Source organism: Notamacropus eugenii, chromosome 1 (assembly GCF_028372415.1).
Source record: "Notamacropus eugenii isolate mMacEug1 chromosome 1, mMacEug1.pri_v2, whole genome shotgun sequence".
In the NCBI taxonomy this organism is placed as follows: Eukaryota; Metazoa; Chordata; class Mammalia; order Diprotodontia; family Macropodidae; genus Notamacropus; species Notamacropus eugenii.
The window spans coordinates 210,661,234-210,675,576 of record NC_092872.1 but is presented as its reverse complement, the minus strand read 5'-3'; the positions used below and the strand labels follow the sequence as shown (position 1 = coordinate 210,675,576).

The window sequence follows — 14,343 nt, the reverse complement described above, 5'->3', positions numbered from 1 at the left end:
GACCAGAGCTGAGTACAAACTGATCAACAAAAACATAAAAGAACAAATACAAGTAAGTAATCAAAAGGAATTAAATAAGAATGAAGTGTTTACATTCCAACATGAAGAAACAATACAACTATCTCCTCAAAACCTTAATAACATCAGAGGTCACTGAGAGAAATAAAACAGAAGTCCTTTTTCAATGTTTCGATGATCTCAAAGGGAGGGAAAGTGAATATACTAAAGGGGGAAGAGAGAAAAAGGGTAAGGGAAACTATCTCACATAACTGGGATATGCAAATAGAAGATTAAACAAAAAGGATGGGGTAGAGAGAACACGCAATACTTAAACCTCACTTTAATAAGAACTGGTAAAAGGGAAGAAGACACACAAACAGTTCAGTACATATTCCACTTAACAGGGAAACAGGTGGGAAAAGAGAGAAAGGAAAAGGCAGAACAGAGAAAAGGTACAGTAAAGAGGGTGAATCTCAAAGAAGGGTTAAAACTAAAAGGATAAGAACCTGTCATTGGGTCCTGACTTAGAGTCAGAAAACAAGTAAAGGAGAGCTGAAGCAGTTTGGTCTCTGAGCACTAGTGCTGAGAATACTCTCTCACTACCCTATTCTTTATAAAGAGGGGCCAGGAAACAGGTAGAAGAAAATTACAAGAGAAAAAGATGGAGGAATAATTTTACCTTCTTTAGTATAGCATACATATGCCTCCTCTCCTCTGAAACTTCCACCACTCTGGTACAGAAACACTTCCACTTGAATTATCTTAGGATGAATCTGAAGATTATCTGGTACTATATAATGTACCAGACACTGAGGTCCTTCCTCAAGCTGAACTGCCAAGCATTCAAACTCTATTGTAGACAATACAACTCTGATGGGTTGGGTTTGCCTCACAGCCAGAATGCCACACATAGGTTTACATTTTTAAGTAAACTATTTTATGAAGGACTCACACAAGGCAAGCACTCGTTATGTAGAGGTCAGAAGAATCAGTACATGGACACTCTCAAGGTCTCACTGAAGAACCTTAGTATCAATTGTGAGACATGGGAGATGCTGACACAAGACTGTCCAGCATGGTGTATCTGCATCAAGAAAGGTACTTCACTTCACAGAAGGTGCTGTGCTCTTTGACCATCACAGTAGAACAAAAGAAACCTAAGATGCACAAATCTAGAAACATCCGCATCCCAGATATTCAAACAGACTATTTATGCTTGACTTGTGGTAGAGCCTTTCAAGCTTCGACTGGACTTATCAGGCACTGTCGAACACACTGTACCTTGACTCCACGAAGGACAAACAACAGGCCCTTACTGCCTCACATATGGACTACTATGATAGCCTGCTGGTTAGTTTTCTGGCCATGTCTATTCTTATTCCAGTCTATCATCCACTCAGCTGTCAAAGTGATCTTCCTTGAAGTGTAGGTCTGACAATATCACCCCATAAACTTCACTGGCTCCCCATAACTTTCCTGCTCCCCCATCATCTGAGATCTTACTCATTGTGCCCCCATGCACTGACACTGGCTTCCTTGCTGTTCCTCAAAAAAGAGAGTATCCCACTACTCTAAGCATTTTCACTGGATGTCCCTCATGCTTGGAAAGCTCTCCTTCACCATCTCTGCTTTTCAACTTTCTTAAGTCCAAGATAAAATCCCACCTTCTACAAGAAGCCTTGCTAGATCCCCCTTAATTCTAGTGCCTTAGCCTTTACTCCCCATTGAATATTTCCCATTTATCATGCATATAACTTGTTTGTTCCTAGTTTTCATGTTTTCTTCACCATTAGACTGTGAACTCCTTGAGAGCAGGGGCTGTCTTCTACATTTCTTTGTATCCCCAGCACTTAGAACAGTGCCAGACAAATATTGGTAGTTAATAAATGTTTACTGACTGACTGGAAAAACACAATTAGCAATAATTATTGTACATGTCAATGGATAATACATAAAGCAGATGAGAAGAGTAAAATAGATTAGAAAGCAGAATCCAACATATGTTGCTTATAAAAAAACAAACAAAAAAACACTCAAAGCACAAAGTTTCATATGGAACTAAAATAACGTGCTAGAGCAAAATCTATTATGCTTTAGCTAAACTTGAAAGAGCAGAAGTAGTAATCATGATCTTTGATAATGGAACAGCAAAAATATTCTAGATTAAAAGAGATAAACAGGGAAACTACATTTTGTTGAAAGGTATCATAGACAAAGAATTAATATCAATATTAAACACATATTTACTTAATGACATAGCATCCAAATACCTAAAGGAAAAGTTAAATGAGTTACAGGGAAAAATAGAGAGTAAAGCTTTAATAGTGTGGAACTTCAATGTACCCCCTTTTTAGCAAATCCAGCCAAAAAAAAAAAAAAGACTTCAATAAATAAAAGGCCTCAATAGAATTTTGGAAATGTTAGTTATGACAGACTTCTGGTGAAAAGAAATGAGTTTGCATTTTTCTCAGATCAAATATCACCTTTACAAAAAGGTCACAAACAAATGTAGAAAAGTAGAAATATTAAATATACCTTTTGCAGATCAGGATAAGAAATATATTTAATAAAGAAGAAAACCTTAATGAAAGAAGAAACAAAATTTAATTTGGAGACTAAATAATTTAATCCTAAAGAATGGTAGGTTGAAGAACTAATCACAGAACAACAGTGAGACAAATTAATCAATGCAATGACCATCTACTATTCCAGAGGATCTGTGATGAACTGAATATGCCACTCATTTCCTGATAACTCCTGACCAAAAGGAAAAATAATGTTATATTCCAAAACTAAATACAAATGATTTTGTGATTATCTCACTATTCTGGATGATCTGCATTACTTCTTCCTTCCTTTATACTAACAATTTATAATTAATTGTTTAAAGTATGTAGGAGAAAGGGCAATGGTGAATAGTTAGGACATGGATTCTAATTCTGGCCTTTCACAGTTGTGTGAGCTGGGCCATGTCCCTTATCTCCTGTAGGTCTCATTTTCTTTTTCTGAAAATGAGAGTATTAGATTAAATTATCTCTGCTATCTTCTTTCCTGCTCTGAAATTCTAATTCTATGAAACAGCATACATTCATGAGTAAAGTTTACATAAAAAAGGCATTATAAAAATATATTTTGAATTACAGATGTTTTTTTAAAAATCTAGTCTCTCTTAAAAACTGAGCATAGTACACTCCTTACTTCTTAACTTTGTCTAGCCCATTCTATAAAAAAATACTGGATTGCTAATAATTCTATAGCTAGAAATGTGAGCCATCTCTTTTTATCCCCCTGTAATTCATTTGATCTGAGCCCGTCAGCTTCTGAATAACATACACATCACCTGTTGTCAGCCAGTCCCCAAGCACTATCCACTTTCAAAATACAATTTTCATTTAGTGTCCTGTAGACATATACCTAATTTGCTTAGCATACTAATATGTTTATACCATAAGCTACTTTAATATGCTAATATAAAATCAGGCAAATATATTTGATATTATTACATCAAATTACATTGTTACTTTACTAATCTATCACATGTTGTATTGTATGTTACAATAGTGTTATGTTGGTTAAATGTTTTTACTTTGTTATTTTTAAATTATTTTCTGAGACATTCGCATGAAGCTCTTTATTTGTTCTTTCTGGGCAGAATTATTTCTTTCACATTGCCTTCCTTCACTTCCTGCCAGTAGTTTCACCACTACCTACCACTATGAATTTTCAATCTCACATCCTTGAGAAAAAAAGGAACCATAATTAATCAGGATCACTCAGACAAATTAGATTCCAGTAGTAGCTGAAGTTTCACCACATCTTAACACAATCTTTAGGAGCAAGTCAAAATCAAAATTCCCACACTTTTGAAAAAAATTACTTAATTCACATATGAGTGTTAAATCATGTCAAAACTTTACTAAGCACCTATTCTTGTAGTTTAGTTGCAACTATCAGCTAGGAAAAAAACCACAAGTTCATGTAGTAAGCTATTAAAGCAAACCCTATACTATCTCTGTGAAACATTTCATCATGTGAAATTGTTTTATATTTACTTTATGTGTATATATGTATATATATAGTATTTACTTATATGTTTACATTTGTTTTCCCCCAATAGAATGCAGGCTCCTTGAAGTCACGACTTTTTGTCTTCATAGTACTAACTCCCTATCAAACAGCAATAGTTTAACAAGGACTTGTTGAATCGGATTTAATTATACGACAAGCTTTTTGTTGAGAAGTAGGGATACAAAAATTTTAAAAGACCCAAACTCTCTATTAACCTATGTCTGAAGTTCTTTGAGATGATTAGAAGAAATTATGATCATTAATTGAACTGACATCATTATATTTAAAATAACAATATGATTTCAATACTTGTTTTGGAAATTACCTATTACAGTAGAAATGATAGCTTGGAATAGCTCCAACAACACAAATTATATTATTGCAAGTCATGATATGCTGACATACTGACGCATGTTTTGGTTTCAATCTCTAACGCTCATGATATATAATGGGATATGAATTTTCACACTGAATTTTCCACTCCCTGGGATTTTCCAAAGTCCTGGATATTACATACTCCGAATTTAAAATGAATAAAAAAAGAGGTGCCTTCTACCTCTGCCATTTCCTTAATTCTGAACACTGTGGTTTCTCTATATTAGCTGCCCATAATACAAAGCTTCACAAAGCGTAAAATTAACCTCAGTTTCAATTTAAAACTAGATGATCCCAAATGCTACTGGGCACAAATGAACTATTCAACTCTTAATTTACATCATATGAGAAATTATTCATCTCAATGGATAATAAGTAAGCATGGAATCAAATCAAATTTTAATGTGACTGTTATTTTCCACTAATTTATTGGGCACTTGCTTTATGCCAAGCACTGTGCTAATGAAAATTTTACATAAGTTACAGAAGCAAATCTTATTCTAAATAATAAGAATTCATGATATTTGAGAAATATCACCTATTTTATTCACAAAGCATTTAAATCTTTTACATTTCAATATTTTTTTGAATTTACAAATTTTACATTTGTAAACAAAGTACCTATCATGTTATTATAGTTGTAGCTTTCATCTAAGAAAAAAATTCAAAACCAAGTTCGTGTGTAAAAGACCCTCCCTTACCATCTTCCTGCAGGATTTTATAACAGGAAATTATTTCTATTTATTTGCATATATTTGGTCTAAGTCAACTGTCCATTACTGCTATAGGTCAAATTAATCTATATAACAAATAACACTGAAAAGACATCAAGACATTTAAATCTCAGAACTTTAAACCAAAATTATTCTAAAATCATTTTCTTAAGAAAGACAACAGCAACAAAACTACAATATCCAAAAGCAAAACTACAGCAGGACTCTACATTTTGGATCTTCAATTTATTCTAGCTGTGGACTCAGAAGAAAGCGGCCAACAGGGCAAGAGCAAAGACAACGAGGAGAGAGCAGAGTGCATCAAAGCCAGTGAAACAAGTGAGGTGAAAAAGTGAAGCCAAAAGGGAATTAGGGCCAAGAGCATGTGGTGAGAGAATGAGGCTACTGCAGGAGCAAGGGTGGAAACTGCAAGTGAGGCCAGGGCAGACATTCCTTCTACACTCAGTTCAGTCTCAGTCTGAGGATATGTTCCACTATAGAGAGGTGACAAAAGCTTACCAAGCTTCTCACACTTTGTTTTGAAAACAATTTTGAACATAATACATAATCTAATATTCTTTTTGGCGGTTGTAAATTCTATTCCAGACATAACAGAAATAATCTTTCTTTACTTCTCCTCAACTTTCCCAAAACCTAAAATGGTAGCAAGGAGGAGCAGGATCTGAATTGGTGAAGGGAAAGCATTTCAGATTTCCCCTTTCTCCATCTTGGGTCCTGATACTTCAATATTTCAATGATCTATCATCTCACTGATGTGGGTATTCCAAAGTGGAATACAACTCATTCATATTTTGTTATCCTGTGCAACACTTGTCCATGTCCTCTGGTAAATATTCTACAGGTAGCCCATGCAAAGTGCTAGGACCCTCCCTCTAAATTCTTGACTTGAGGGTTCACACAAAACTATCAGTTATCCATTGCTCTTGTAATGACGTGACCAGTCCACTTCCTTTCCCCATCACAAATCTCTCCCTCACACCACTCTCACGCACAATTCTTCAATGGTAATATGTTACATCCTAACACACCCAACATGCACCTCCTCTCCTTTGAGTACCAATAACTTTACTCTTCAGAGTCAAGCCCTAGTATAATCATTTTAGTTCATGATGGAATGTTAACATGTATACCTGAAAAGGTACTCTGTCAAGTGGATCCTCCAGAAATAATCTACATACCTTTTAATGAAACAGTATGTACACAGACATAGGTTGATTAAGGTTCCAATGACAAAAGACACAGTGGAAGCAAAATATCCCTACCCCTTGTTTTCATGTCCTAAAAAAACCTTGGGATTCCTCCAGGCTTGGACTACAGTGTAAAAGAAAGTAAATTAAGCATCCTCTGCTCTCTCCTCTGTGATCCTGAGGTTGTCATTGGGGGGTAACCCTCTAATATCTTGGAGTTCCAATGGTATTCAGTGATTTTCCTAATTATTTAACCAGAGCTGAGAGAATTCCCATCCCCATTTCTGAAGGTAAGCAGAGAAATATGATAAAAATGTTGTTGACAAAGTAAAAAACTGAATGAAAAACTAATTACCAAGTATGGATATATTATAATATGCTTACCTCATTTCATAGCTACCTTTAAGAAATCTACCCTTAAAGAATGTCTTCTTTAAGACATCTAATTGCTGAAGTTGTATAAAGAAATATAAATTCCACAAGTCAAAATGACTGTAATTTGTTTTATAAGATACACTTACAAGCCACTTCTTTTGCAATAACTGTCTACATAGAAAGGCCATAGGGGATAGTGCAGAAAGTACTGGCCTCTGAGGCAAGCCCGGCCTCAGAGATATATTGTGACTCTGGTAAATTCACTTAACCTCTCAGTGTTCCTGAATAATACTATACAGAAAAGATGCAAATCTGCCTTGGTAGCAGACATTCAGCTCCCTAACCAGATGAACTCACAAAGTCTCATTTTTTAAGAAGCATCTGTCTACCTGACTTTCCAAAAAGTTCCAGAAATCTGTAAGTCAATTGTTTAAGAGCAGGAACATTTTTTCCTATATAAATGCTGGAGAGTTCCCAGGATAGTTCACAGTGCAACTGAATTATACATATATGATACAGGAAGGAGAAAGACACAGACTCTCAGGACTGAGAGACCTTAAAGATCCCACTCACGCCTTTTATTGGGAAGGAAACTGAAGTAAATACAATAAATACAATTACTTTCCTAAGGACACATTTCTAGTAAAGACAGAACCAACACTAGAACATAAAATCTTCTGACTAAAAGGAGGACGTGGAACCCTTTTCTTTCCCCTTTCCTTAGTTTGTTAGACCCTATGAAAAATTCTGAAATAGGTAGCCTGTCTTTGGCACCTCCTCATCCATATTTTTAGACCCCTTGGGTGGGCTAGGAATAGCTTTCATGTTGCCCTAAATTCCCCACTGCAGCGTTTCAACTAATCTATCCAATCCTCCAAAGTTCTCCATAGTCTAAAATTATCTACCTCTCAGTTTCTGTGACTGTAGGTGTTAGGAAGTAATCTCATTGAATTAATTCATAACAGTGTGTAAACGACTAAAAGCCCTGTCCATAACCTAACATTACTTGCATAAAAAAGGCAAATAATCTACAAGTAAATTTTCAGGCAGGATAACAATATCAAATAAAAATTTTCAGACAGTAAATCCATGAGGACAGGGAGTCCACCATCCAGGCAAGTCAGCTTTGCCCAAAGGTTGTTGGCCCCTGTGGGTCAGGTCCCCTATGCCATTCCTGCTTTTACTTCACTACTGCTCCTAAAGCAGCAGCAGCGAGAATTCTGGCAAGCATGAAGAGACTGTAGGGACAGAAGAGCCAGATAGGATAGAAGCTATAACAAGTGTTCAGTATGGCTTGTTTGGAAGTGAGGGGCTGACAGTCTATACATAAACAGAACTGTGAATATTGCTCCTCTTTTCTCTAAGTGGAAAAATATTCCCTTCTACACATTCCCCCAAAGGGACAATCTTTTTTTAAAAATTATTCTACAATACTGTTGTACATTTGTTTTTATTTTTACTTTTAATTGCTTTCTAGAATACAAATCATACTATGGATTTTGAAAAGAAGTAATTCAAGTAGATACAAAATTTTTACACCAATAACTCTAAGCACAAGGAAAAATGCAACCCACTACACTCCACAATTTGGAACTACATCTCAGATTCCATCCAAGGAGTTACCAGAAGTACTGGAAGGGCTTCATTTTAGTATAGTCTCACCTATTTCATGGCCCCATGGCACTGATGCCAAGACTGATGAACTTTAGCTAGTCTCCAGTTTTTAAAGGAGAATTCCTCTTTGGGACAGTAAATGGGAGAATTTGGCAGTTCTAGTAGCAAATGTGCATTTCTTTGAATAATCCTGACCATATTCTTTCCTTTCTCTGAAGTACAGGGCACTACAAAAATCTTTAAAAAAAAAAACAAAAAACGAAAATGACAGCAAGATCCCATACCCCCCAGGATAAATTACAGGAGGACATCCATTAGCTCTGGCAGGCTATGGCATGGCCTGTATATCATGCTTCTTTCAGGACAGGAGTTCTACAATGTCTGAGGATTCTTAGCACCTCTACATCCACGTCTTGACATTAAGGGAAGTCATCAGGCCTCTTTGGTGCAGGCCATCCAACCCTTCCAAGAGCCAGTTGGAGGACAGCTTGCAGAATTTTCATAAAATTGGCACTGGGACATCCAGATAAACTGGAAGGAAGATTCCCATGATCAGTGTTACTGAAAAATCACTGTTCCTCTTAACATACCTGCTTGGAATGGATTCTAGAAGTGCTTTTCCTTACCTCACATCCCTCCAGCATTGATCACACTCCCTCTTCACCTCCTGTTACACCAAATACTTGACAATCCTTTTTTGATCAGGGAGGGGGCAGACAAGCTTAGTCCTTACACTTTGGATTTAACCCTAGCTACAGATTTCACACTGAGAACTACCTCAGCAATGGAATGTGTAGGTATATATGGAAACGTATACTTATGTGTGCATACATACATATATACACCCATGGAGGTGGAGCACTAAAGGACCTCAGAGATGGGGAACTCCTTCAGCCAGCCTTCCAGTCACCCCACACTACACCTCCTGGGCCCGAGGTCAGTAAAGCTCTCTAGGAACTCGCCCCCCCCTCCCCCCTCAGGAGCCGCCAGTCTTCGCCCCCCCCCCCCCCCCCGTGCCCACTTCTCCTCTCCAGCAGACCAGTCTCCCATGGAAAGACATCAAGGGCTGGGGCAGGCTGCCATCAGAAGGAAAGCACCCACACCCACCTGGGGTTACCTCCGAGATTTCCAGCCCCACGCGGGGAGGGGCGCGGTGGGCCCGCACTCCCTGGTCACGGTTAGGGGCTGCTGACCCAACCCCCTCCAAACACACATCCACGCAGGGAACGGTGGCACCCACGGCCCTGGTGTAGAACCACGACCCCAGCTTCCGTCCCTCCCACTGAGGAGAGCCGCGCCCGCAGGAACGAACCGTCTCGTGCGGGTCCGATGGCGGGCTCGTTGTCCTGCAGCTGCGGACGGGGACGCCGGGGGTGGGGGAGGGGAGGGAGCGCGAGCGGGTGCGGGTGTGTGCGTGCGCCGAAGGTTCGCCGGCTAGCTCCCGCTTCCCCAGAGTGTCTCTGTGGGTGCGTGTGCTCAGTGTGCGCGCGCGTGTGGTGTATGTGGCATCCAAGTTTGTCTAGCGTGTGTGCAGTGTGTGCGTGTGTGTGTGCGGTCAGTGTGCGTGCTGTCTGCGGCGCCGAAGTTTCTCTGGCTTGTCCTCGGTCGCCTGGAGTGTGTTGTACGAGGGTTCGGTGTGCGTGAGTGTGCGGTCAGCGTGTGTGCGTGTGCCCAGAGCGCGAGCTGTGTGCGGCACCCAAGTTTCTCGGGCTGCTTCGCGCTCGGTGTGCGTGTGGGTGAGTGTGGCACTGGGCGGGGGCGGACGCGCGCGGCCCCCGGCTCTCGGAGGTGCCCCCGGGCGTGCCCGCCCCTCCCCGGCCCGCGCTGCCCGCCCGCTCCGCCGCCGCCGCCTCGGTCCGGTCCGGTCCCGTCGGTTCCGGTCCGCGCTTTCCCTCCCTTCGGGCGCTACCTGGCCGCCCCCGCCTCCTCCGGGCCCCTAGCCTTCCCGCCCACGCGCTCTCCACTTGCCTGGGGCCGCGGGGAGGGGGCGCCGCGGGGAGGGGGCGCCGCGAGGGTCTCCCTCCTGCCCCTCCCCCTCCTCCTCCTCAGCCTCCGCCTCCGCCCCGCTGCAGCCGCGGCCGCCAGGCGGTCCGGTCCGGTCGGCTCCGGGGGAGCGGCCGAGGCGCTGGCGGCAGCTCCAGGCGGCCCCCGCCCTGGGGCTGGGATTTCCCAGAACTCAGCAGCGGCCGCCCCGGGCCGAGCGGGCGGGCTGGCGGCCGGAGGGCCCGCCCCGGGCGGAGCGAGCCGAGGGGCCCCGGGGGCAGCGAGGGGCGCCGTGACCCCGGCCCGCCGCGGGGCTGCCTCGGAGCCCCGGCCCCGCCCCCTCCCCGGAGGGACCCCCCCCCCCCCGCGAGGAAGCCCCCTCCCCTCCCCCCGCCCGGGCCGCGCCTGCTGCCCCCGCAGCCCCGGCCGGCCCGCCCTGTGTGCTCGGCCCCCCACCCCAGGCTCTTCTGCACGAGGAGCCTGGCCGGGATGATTTGGGGGGCTGAGGACGGCGATCCCGGGGCATCCCAGCCTCGAGAACGCCAGCCGACACCCGGCCGGGGTCCCCTAGCCAGGAGGTAGCCAGACCTGGATTCGAACCCTGGGCCTGGGCAGCCAGAGCAGGTGCTAAACCCACCTCGATACTGCTGTTCCAGGACCACCCCGACCCGCCGAGTGACCTCCGAACTCCCCAATTCGGGGATCCTTGTAGTCATTCATTCCTGGGAATAGGTTCTGTCAGGAGTCGGAGAAAAACGTTTAAACGCCAAGGTCCAAGACCCCAGGACGCCCAGGCTTTCCTAGGGTGTCTGGACTCTAAGAACTAGGAGGAGGCTTGGAGGTGATAGGGCACCCCCTCATTGTACAGATGAGGAAGCAGACTGTCTGGTGAGGGACGTCTGAGGCCGGATTCCAAGGCTGACAGCCCGACCCCGAGCCCGGTTCAAGCTCCCCTGTAACCACGAGGTTAAGGAACCCACCGTTTAAGATAACTGACTTGGCCTCCTTTGAGTTCTGCCTGGCATCCTCCTGATAACCCTGGTCAGTCCCTCGACTGTCTGTCCTCTCTGCCTGATCTTCCTTCACTGGCCAAAGAGCAGACATTTCTCTCCTCTGATGGCTTCTCTGATGTTATCTGCCTGTATTCCCAAGGCAACGCAGATGGCCAGCCAGCCATCCCTGCCCGCTGCCCATCCTCTGCAGCTTTCCATCCATGCCCTTCTAGGAGTTGTACAGAAAGAGTCCACTCAGTCTCCTGGTTTCTTGTCTTTGTTTTTGACATTACAAGGATACCAGTGGAGCTTGAAAACTGTCCATGGCTCTCCCTCTGTGACTTAGAAGTTTATTTGATAACATTCCCCATGCCTCTCCACTGGTAAGGAAAAAAAGCACTTTATTTTCATCTTCTAGAAGCTTTTAGAAAGTTCTGTCCCTGATGGTTGATTCTCTGAGGAAGCTGTTTCATAGAATCCTAAAACTGAAGAGATGAGAGATTCTGTTCCAACCTCCCTGCACCGAAACCATATGGAAAGTTGAGTAACCAAAATAAATTTTAATTTAGGATCTGAGGCTTCTTTGACGCTAAATGATTCGATTTAAGAAACAGTTAATAAGCATCTACTCTGCAAAGCACTGTAGGAAAAGAATGTGTAATATTCATATTCACGCAAAAGTACCATTTTTTCTGTTATGCCTTTTTATTAACCCTATTGATCTGAAAAGAATAAACATCATTCCTGCCCCATGGCCTAAATGAGTTCATAATAAAAGAAAAATCATACCGAAAGAAAGAAAAAAGGTGAAAAAGAAGAAAATGGAAATATATGTGCTTTAAATTTGTATTCCCTTAAAAAAGTGGCACTGTTTTTATTACAAGAAGTTCAATCTTCACTTCTCCAGAAGAGTAATTCTCACCATTAGTAACTCAGAGAATCCCATCTTACCTCTACTGAGAACATATATCTATGTCTCTATATATATGTGTGTGTGTGTGTAATATATAATGTAACATATTTTATATATAATATACACAGGTATACATATGTGTGTATATATACACATGTATATAAAATTCAATATAAGGGTATTACTGGATCACTAGAATAGGGAGACTTTACCAGATCTTCATAAAATTGTTGGTCCAAATCCATGTTCGTTCTTGCTCTCTCTAAATTAGATTGTAGAGGCGAACTGTGTCCCTAGTGCTGCCTCACAGCATTGGAATGTCTGAGCTAACTGTGCTTCCAAAGAGCTCAATGCTACTCAGAACAGCACTACCCAGACTTTCTGGAGATTTTAATTCACTTCCAAACCTTGCCAACAATTGTACACAAGGTGCCTTTTTACACCCTGCTCTCTGTTCAGTGAAAAATGCAGGCTATCTCAGGGGGAAACAATGGTTCAATTCAAGACTTTTTCAGAAATACAGCACACAAACTTGACAGAGCGTACTTCTGCCAACAATTATCTGTAGGAAGAAAGACTGTTAGATAAAGAGCCTGTGAACTGGAAATATTGTACAATTTCCATGGAAAAATTCTGTTTCAATAAACTTGGTTGGGCATCTTTGCTAAGTCTACCCCGCACGGTTAAAAACAAAAGCAGTCTCACTAAATCCTGTGGAGAATTCACTTTAAATATGAAGTACATATGTACTAAAATACAAATTTTTGTCACAAATTTAATTTTTCTCAACTTTAGGAATTCATGAATTGAGTTGCAAAGTAACATCACCCCTGCCGCGCCCCCCTCATAACACCAATTTACAAAATGTAGAGGTTCTCCCATTTGGGTGTTCTATTACAGCCAGCTGGAATGCTGAACTCCTCCTATGGCCTGTGCTATAGCTAAACAGATTGGCACATTGCCAGACTCAACAAGCCAGCCATCAGTTAACCCATTTATAAACAAACCATTAGTTTGGAAATAAAATGGCCAACACAGGCACAATCTATTCATTTATTAATCCTTGTTGAATGTTAAACTAATTGCCAGGCTACTGGCAGATACTGAAGCTGCCTAAACTGCTGAAGAAAGATTGAATATTTCACTCCTTAGCTTTTATATGCTACTATTTCTCCTGTCAGAGGACACTGTAAAAAACAAAACAAAAAGCAACGATACAAGGATTACTAGAAGAAATTGTTTGGAAAGCAGGCAATAAAGTCAGGTGATGGGGAAGACATGAATTGTGGACAAACAGGAGCCCTCCCTGATCTGCAGTACCCTTGGCTGTCTCTAGTGGGCCACATATATTCTGGCTCAGCAATGAAGGATTTGGGATGACTGCAAATCTAGAGCCGTCCTTTGGTCTGCTTCCTACTGCTTCCTGGATAGGATAGGGAAGACTGTTACTTCATTAGTTTAAAAAGAGACACTCCTTTCCTCCTCACCCCATTTCTCACTCTTCCGAAGTGTGACTTAGAACTACCTCTCTCTGAATCTTCCTGTGAAGGGTAGAAGGGATGCACAACCCCCCTCCCCCCCAACCACAGAATGGTGACTGTTCATCCACAGCCACTAGAGCGGGTATTTTATCCTGGTAAACCAGAATCAGGACCTCAAGTTCTGCTTTGAGCTTCTTTTGAATTTCTCCACTTAAGCATAAGTGATCTGAGATGAATGTTTCCAGACCTGGAGGCAACTTGAGAGTCTGAGAGACTGGGGAAACTCCTGGCTCCCTCAGTCCCTGGAAAGATGGTGGTAACCTCAATAGCAGTTGGGAAGTTTGAAAAAGGTATATGAGTTGGGAGAAATTTATGTTTTCTTCAAGGCATGTTAAATCTGAGATGTCTATAGGAGAGCCAGTTGGAGTTGTCTGGTAAGCAATTGCTAATGAGAGACTAGAATTCATGAGAGAGTTTAGAGTTATGTATATAAATTGGAAGTCACCCATATAGAGATAATTGAATCCAAGGGACCTGATGAATACACCAAAGGAGAGAGTAAAGCCTTCAGGAAAGAACCATTTAGTGGGGTGATGAGTAAAAAAAAAAAAAAAAGAGTCA

At 42.0% G+C, this 14,343-nt stretch overlaps 1 protein-coding gene across 4 annotated transcripts in view; it reads right to left on the bottom strand.

Annotated features, from left to right (window-relative positions):
• PLCE1 (phospholipase C epsilon 1) overlaps positions 1 to 11,463 on the bottom strand; it is a 322,319-nt gene extending 310,856 nt beyond the window's left edge. For 3 of the 4 annotated variants that reach the window (XR_011970818.1, XM_072625626.1, XM_072625644.1), the window contains exon 1: positions 10,974 to 11,463. The gene's annotated coding sequence lies outside the window, so the exon portion shown is untranslated. Of the gene's footprint in view, positions 1 to 9,665; positions 10,092 to 10,973 lie in introns of those variants that run through there. The other variant, XM_072625637.1, reaches the window with a different exon arrangement.
• Between the last annotated feature and the right edge of the window lie 2,880 nt (positions 11,464 to 14,343).